This window comes from Parus major, chromosome 26, assembly GCF_001522545.3.
Source record: "Parus major isolate Abel chromosome 26, Parus_major1.1, whole genome shotgun sequence".
NCBI lineage: Eukaryota > Metazoa > Chordata > Aves > Passeriformes > Paridae > Parus > Parus major.
In genome coordinates, this window is record NC_031795.1 from 1,769,035 (window position 1) to 1,777,488 (window position 8,454).

Consider the following 8,454-nt stretch of genomic DNA (forward strand, 5'->3'; position numbering starts at 1 on the left):
CCCCCCCAGGCCACCGCCAGTCACGTGCGTCCTCCCAGCACTTGGTTAACCCTGTAATCCCAAATCCTGCCCCGCCGGGGACACTTTCCCGAGTGGGTCACATCCCTTCATCCTCAAGGCAGGGGCCGCAGGGGGAGCCGTGCTCCCCCCTCCCCGCGCTCCCAGCGTCTCCCAGCTACAGGAAATGCCCAGGGCATTTCTTTGATTACAAACTTCATCCCCCACTGCTGGTAGCAGCAAGAAATACCAGGCAGGGGAGAAACTTCCATTTTCCGGCACTCTCTGGGTTTATTTTCCCTTCATAAGCCCTACAGGGTCCATCTGTAGCCTTTCCCTCCCCAAAGGCAGGGCTGAGGCCTGGGACACGTTGTTTCGGTGACCCTGGGGATGCAGGGATGACCCCAGGACGTGGAACAGGATCCCACAGTGTCCCTGGAGCAGGCGCTGCTGTGGGCGCTGCTCTCTCCCCGCACCAGGGGATCCCATCCGGCTCCCCCGAGTCCCTCTTGATGCTTCCACACCCCAGGATTAGGATCCCCTCATCCCAGCATCCCGAGTCTGGCTCTGGCATCAGGCACTGCTGTGGAACTGAGTGCATCAGAGCTTGCCTGCACTTCTTCATTCTCCTCTTTTTCCCCCTGCATTTTTCTCCTCTTCTCCCCAGGGCTGGGGGTTTGGCTTGGCTGGGGGAGGATACAGCTTTGGGGGTGTTTGTGTGCAAAATGAGGGGAAAGATCCGGAATTCAAAGGCTTGGAGAAAGAGCTAAATAAGGGGCCTGGAGAACTAAGTGGAAATCTGGGCTGAGGGGTGAAGTTTTACCCCTCCATTTGCTGTTTTCCCCTGTGCACAACACTTTGAGTTCATTCTTGGGCATCACTTCTTGCTCCAGGTGTATAAAAACATCACCTGCAGCGGTGGGGGTTGTGGGGAGGGGATGAGCTGCATGTGAGCAGCGAGAAGGTGGAGAGGAACCTGGCAGATCCCAGATGTGTGATGTTGGACAGCACAACAAGGGGTAACACTGACCATAAATAACATTATTGCTTTTATTGGTGCCAGGGCAGGACTTTGTTATCCAGGCACACTGAAAATCTGGAATCACAAGAAAATCTCCTTTCAAAGAGTTTGTGATATAAATATGTCACCTCTGTGTCTTGGCTGCAGGAGTGATGGATTTGTGCTGTAAATCACAGCTGGTTTTTCCAGCCCCTGCTCAGGGAAACTGCATTTGTGAGAAAATGCTGGGTTGTGATCCTGGGCTCAAAATTAATCCTTCAGAGTCCTGTGGGGGGCTGGCTCTGCACAGAGGGCTCTGAGGGTGCAATTCCCCATCCCTGCCCACCCTTTTAATGCCCACAGTGCTCCCTGTGCATCCCTCAGCCTTCCCTGATTCTTTCCCTTTGTAGCAGCTGGAACTGCTGGGATTTTCCCTGTTTGACTGTCCACAGCTCCTGGGGTGCTGTAAATTATGGCTAAATAGCGACTGGGAGGCCTCTGGCTCACAACAGGTCATTAAATATTATTAAACATAACATAACTCCTGGAAAGGATTATGAGTTTTAAGGTTGCTCTCCCAGTTTTACTGCTGGAATTTGAAGGAATTGAATAGCAGAGGGATGAGTCTATCCACACATGCCATGGCACACAGCTTTAGGGTCTGCTGCTTTTCCAGGCTGGAGAGATTGCTGGGACCCTCCTGGAGAGGTCTCGGGCAGGGGGGATTTGGGATGTTTGGAGCTGAAGGCAGCATGAGGTTTGTGAGGTTTTGGGGGGATTTGTGTTGGTTCCTGGAGCTGCTGAGGAATTTGGTTCCTCCAGTGGGCAGGGATGAGGACCAGGACCTCCAGGATCTCCTTCTGAACCTGCCACCAAGCCTCTGCCCTGTTCTCTGTGTGTGTAGAGCCAGAGCAGGGTGCCTGGCTCTCCTGGATTTGGGAATGTATGTGTTGGGTGCTTTGGGCTCAGGGAAAAGCTGGGAAGTGGCTGCCCCTTCCTGGGGCACCGTGGGCAGGCACCAGTGTGGGACTGACTGGGGTGGGGAAGTCCCTGTGGTGCTCCTGACGCTCTCTGGAGTTCATTTTCCATGGATCAGCTCATTTTTGGGCAAAGAATGATCCCACCAACTTGAAAAGCTTCCAGGAGAAACTTCTCACAACGTCAGTGTCCGACTCCATCCCCGTAAGGGAAAGAGCTGCTCTTGGGTTGAAATGACCTTTTGTGGCTCAGTTTTAATTGGATCTTCCATCAAATGAGCCTCACCACAGAGCCACCGAGTGTGGCAGGGGGACTCTGATGGGATCCTCTGGTTTTGCTTTGTCTCTTGCTTGCTGGGAGGGTTTTTTTTTCCTTCCTCTTCGCATCCCGTTTGCTTTTGGTCCATCTCCAGCCGTCCCAGGGAGCTGCCTGCCCTCCCCTGGGAGCGCGGGATGTCGCAGGAGAGCCCTGCAGGGGGCCGGGAGGGTTTGTGGTTTGTCGGAACATCCCTTCACAGCCAAGACTTCGCAGCCTTACCCAGAGCCTTGGGAATGCTGGTGGGGGATGGAGCAGTGCCTGGTGCACAGGGAATGCCCTTCCCCTTCCCCAGGGTCACATTTCCCCTCCCAGCTGAGGGTCAGGCAGTAGATGAGGACCAGCAGCCGACATCCCGGTCCAGCTTTTCCTCGAGGGCACTTGGGTTTAATTATTTTGGCAGTTTGGGAAGAAAGTTTATTATTTTGGCAGTTTGGAAACTTTGGGAAGAAGGCCCATTCCTTTTTCCCAGGAGGAAAAGTGGTGGATTCCTCTGGAGAGCAGGGAGGCAGCTCAGCTCAGCGTGGTGTGGCACAGGAGCTTCAGGGTCATGGCAGAAGGGACAGTCTGGGGACAACTGTCCCAAGGGTGATGAGGCACTGAGGGCTCCTCCTGCCTGCAGCATTCCCGGCTCTGTTGGGTGTTTCCTGACCGAGCTTGGAGCAGGGCTTGGAGGATGATCTCCAGCTCTGCTGCTCCTCTCAATCCCAGGCAAAAAATTCCAGATTCCTCTCAGCCTGGGGAAGGACCATGTGTGGGCAGAAGGCTCTGGAACAGCAAAACAAATGCAATTCCCTGTGTCCTTCGGGGGATGAGCATTTTGGGGATGCCCGAGGGGTCCTTCCCTTGCCCGAGGAAGATGTGGGATTCAGCCAGGATTCAGTGGCCACGCTCCCACTCTTCTGCTGTTCCAAGCCTGGACTGCTCCAGGACCTTCCCCTGCTCCTGAGGGGGATCCATTCTCAGGGAGATCCATTCCCCAGGGGGATCCATTCCCAGGGAGATCCATTCCCAGGGGGATCCATTCCCCAGGGGGATCCACCCCCAGGGGATCCACCCCCAGGGGATCCACCCCCAGGGGATCCACCCCCAGGGGAGATCCATCCCCAAGGAGATCCATCCCCAAGGAGATCCATCCCCAAGGAGATCCATCCCCAGGGGGATCCATTCCCCAGGAGATCCATTCCCCAGGAGATCCATTCCCCAGGAGATCCATTCCCAAGGAGATCCATTCCCAGGGGGGTCCATCCCCAGGGGGATCCATTCCCAGGGGGATCCATTCCAAGGAGATCCCTCCCCAAGGAGATCCATTCCCAGGGGGATCCATCCCTAAGGAGATCCATTCCCAAGGAGATCCATTCCCAGGGGGATCCATCCCTAAGGAGATCCATTCCCAGGGGATCCCCAGGGACTGCACCCTCCGGGGCCGGTGGGATCCTCGGCTTTGCCCCTCCCTGTCTCAGGGACCCCCATCCCGGCCCAGGAGGGAATCCCTGCCCTTCCCTGGCTTTGCTTTTCCCTGAGCTGCCGCCCCATCCTGGCTCTTTGTCCATCTGCACATCCCTCTCCACTCCAGACATCCCCAAACCCCTCGGGTTCCTCTCCCAGAGCTTCACCCCAGGCTGGATTCGCGTCAGGAATGTGCAGGGAAAACGGCTCCATCCCCCCGGGAAATAATAAAGTCATTTTTATAGATATTTTATATAGAGAGAGAGAAATAAAATCCCTTGCTGGTCCCAGCTCTGTTTTGTGTGAGGGAGTGGGAGCTGGAACCATCGGGATCCCAGAGCCTGGGATGGATTTGTTGTTTTCCGAGGCTCAGGGAACGATCCTGACTCCAGATCTCACAAAAGCCAAACACAAATATCCACCCACGTGCAATCCCAGTGCCCCGGGTCACACACGTGTTTTACAGGCATGAGAATACATTTAGAGATTTAAATTCGATATTTAGATTTAAATTCGATATTTAGATTTAAATTCGATATTTAGATTTAAATTCGATATTTAGATTTAAATTCGATATTTAGATTTAAATTCGATATTTAGATTTAAATCCAATATTTAGATTTAAATTCGATATTTAGATTTAAATTCGATATCAATACTAAAAAAGACATTAATACAACATATTAATATTAGCTATAAATAGTATATATTTTATATAGATCTGTGTGGATTACATTTTATTATAGATACCATATATTAATATAAATACCAGTTTATGTTGCATTAGTTTTAAAATATTAGTTATGGAATATTTTTATTCTGTATATTTTTGAATATTTTTCAATCCCAGGAAACATTTAAGGCCAGGCTGGGCAGGGCTCAGAGCAAGCTGGGATAGTGGAGGGGGGTAGAGGGAGATGAGCTTTAAACCATTCCATGATTCTGTAATTCTGAAATTCCATATTAATACATGAATATTTATACAGAATAATATTTAAATATTAATTAATATTTATAGAAATATACATATTTATTTTTATATGGAGCATATTTTAAGTTATTATATATTCTGATATATTTATAGTTATAATATATTCTGATATATTCCCAAAGAAGTTAATCCTATTCAAATATAATCATAATTTTGCCCCAAAATAATATATTTCCATGTTAATTCATATTAGCAGCACACAGACATTAAAATCATGGAATTTCGTGTCTGGATGACAGGAAAATGAGGATGAGCATGTGGAAATCACATGGAAATAACTGCATGGACCCCAAATTTGTAGAAATACATTCTGATTTTGCAGTTTTCCGTACGAAGCTGAAGCAGGGAGCGATAACAGCCGGACACTCAGCACTGCCAAGGAGGGAATTTTCCCCAGGAAAAGAACGAATTTCTTAAAAATTCAATTTTTCTCAATTTTCCTTTGTCGTTTTCCGCGTTGTTGGAAGCTCTCTGCTCCCGCCGTGGTGCCGGAGCTGCCTCTGGAGCAGCGTTTGGTGTCAAACCCTGCCCGAAATTCTCAACAACAATCCAGGAATCCAATCCCGAGAAAACAAACCGAGGGACGGGATCCACCCGAGCTCGGCGCTTTCGTTTCCTGCTGCATTTCGAGGAGCTCTCCTGCGATTTTCAAGGATTTTTCCTTTGATTTTCAAGGAGGAAGATTAGGAGGAAATAAAAGAAAAGATAATAAAAATGAAGGGTATTTTATTAAAATAATAAAATATTGATAGAACGAAATAAAAATATTGAAATTAATAAAATTATTAAAAACAAATAAAATAAATAAAAGAGATAAAATAAATAAAAGAGATAAAATAAATAAAAGAGATAAAATAAATAAAATAAATAATAAATAAAAAAAAATCAATAAAAATAAAATAAATAAAATAAATAATAAATAAAAATAAAAAATAAATAATCAATAAAAATAAAATAAATAAAATAAATAATAAATAAAAATAAAAAATAAATAATCAATAAAAATAAAATAAATAAAATAAATAATAAATAAAAATAAAAAATAAATAATCAATAAAAATAAAATAAATAAAATAAATAATAAATAAAAATAAAAAATAAATAAAAATAAATAAAATAAATAAAAAAAATAAATAAAATAAAAATAATTACAATTATAAAAATATTAAAATATTAAAAATAACACTAACAATAAAAATAATATCAATAATATCGATAATATTATTGATATATAATATAATATCAATAATAACAATATAATATCAATAATAACAACAATATAATAACAACAATATAATAAATAATAACAACAATATAATAACAATATAATATCAATAATAACAATAATAAAATATACATTAAAATATAAAATATTATATTAAAATTAACATTATTTTAGCCCAATTCGAACCGATTTTTGTTTTTTGCTGCTGCTGGATAAAATTCTAAGTTTTTATAAATTAATGCAGTGGCCTTTTGAGGAGCTGCAGGAATAAATCAGTTTAAACCCCTTGGGCTGCTTTAAAAGAGGATCCTGCTCCCTCCTTGCAGTGAGAGAATTCCAGCCCTGGGTAATTTGGGCCCATAAACTCAATTTTACAGCGGGAGGCAGAGGGGGCTCCGTGGATCCCTTCTCACTGGATTTTGCCTTTAATAAGGAAAGATTTGTGTTTTATCCCGGTGGGGAATTTCCAGGCTGCTTTGGGAATTATTTCAGGATGGCAGGTTCAGGCTTGTTTTCCTTCCAGCTGCTCCAAAAATATATATTATATATAAAAAAAGGGTGGAAGTGAAGCCTGGAAGCGGCAGAGAGCTGAGCCGGCAGTGGGTGGGATTCAGGAGAGGGATTGTACCATTAATCCCAGTAAAAACCGTGGAACTGGGAGCAAAATTGTTCTTTTGATTCCTAAAAACCCAATAGTGCTCGGAAAATCAGGAAAACAGCGAAGGATGAAAGGGAATTTATTCCATCTATGATTGAAGGGAATTCATTGCAATATTTGTATGGCTGGGAAGGGGTAGGATTTGAAAACTTTGGAGTTTTTAATTTTAATCTGTTAAGAGTTGTAAGTCTCAAGTAAGTGGGATCACTTTGGATTTAAGAGCTACAGAACCAGGAGCAGGATCTGGCCCCTGGATTAACACGGCAGCTGGAAAAATGGGTGGAAATCAGAGTAATTTGGGTGTTAGGTGGATTTATGTTTCCTATAGGATGTGCAACAGCCTGGCTTGGGGGAATTAATTCCTGGGGAGTCGGGGGGAATTTATCTCCTGAGGGAATTAAATTAATTTATTCCCATCATTAGTGCAGGGCTGGGCTGAGCCTCTCGCTTTGGGCTCCATTTTTCCAGGTTTCCATGTGATTACCCCGGGCAGAGTTTGAGTTTTGTCTGGAAAATGGCTGGAAAATGGTGGAAATGGGGGAAAAAAGCAAAAGGGAGGTGATGATTTGGGAGGGCTGGGGGAAATGCAGCTCCTGGCTGTGCAGTGCAAAAGGACAGAAACAATCCTGTGATGCCGGGAGGGATCGGGAATAAACCCGAGCCGTTCCAGAAATCAGCTCCACGTCTGGCTCCAGCTTCCCCTGCTCGTTTGGGATCCGTGGAGCCGGGATTTCAGCACCCCCTGATCCCCACCCCTGGGGAGCAGGACCTTCACCGTGCCTGGGGATGTTCCAGGATGATTCCCCCAGCCCCAGGGTTCATTTTCCCCTGGAGCTGTGCCGGGAATCGCTCCGGTGAGGGCCCCCATCCCAATCCAGCTGCCACCAAGGAAAAGCCCAATTCCCCCCGAGATTTAAAAGCAGAGCCAGACAAAGCCTTTCCCCTCCCCGGGGGATTGATGGATTTATTCATCCCATTCCCTAATGAGCCACTTCCAGATCCCAGTAAATTATACGCACCGGGACGGATGAAATCTTGCTCCATAAATCAGATCTGAGGCTGCCAAGCTCTGCCTGCATCATTATCCCGGCAAGTTTCGAAGATCCCAGGTATCGCTGCCTCCTTTGCAAATCCCAATAAATCTGGGAGTAATCATTCCTGACAGAGAGGCAGCAAAAGCACCGGAAAACATTTTCTTCCCTTAAAAATGTAAGTGGAAAATTTATTGCACGGAAAGAAAAAGTTTTCTCTGGAAAAGTCTGTAACAAACAGCACCGTGAGGAATTCCCCAGGGCCAAGCCAGTGGGGTGGCATCACCTTGGGATTCCTGGGATAAATTTGTAGCAGCTCCTAAAAATTAAGGAAGATTTTTTTTCTTGGGGTGAAACAAGAGGGAAGAAATAAAGACGAGCGTCTCCAAGCGTGTCCCGAAAGGACAGTGGAGCCAGCGCTCTGCCGTCTGCTGCCTTCTGGTTTGTGTTTAGCCTTTGGAAAAAAAAAATTCCCCCTGCACACCTCCTTTTTCCTAGAGGGAAGATTGATTTTATTAACCGGCCGACACCTGAAAGTAATCGGGATTTTTTTGGTGGCTGGTGGCGGGGGAAGGAGCCGTCCCGGGGCTGTGCAGGGGCAGAGCTGCCTCTTCCCACTGCTCTTGCTTCCAGACAGGGATGGAAAGGAGCGCACACGGATCCTCCATCCTTTCAGGCTGCTTGCTGGGGGGTGCTGGATGTGTCCTCACCCTCACGGCCCCATCATGGAGCCAACACCAGGGGACAAAACGCTCCTCTTTCCATGGGGAAACTGAGGCACGTGGCTGCAGGGGTTTCAAATACCTCCCC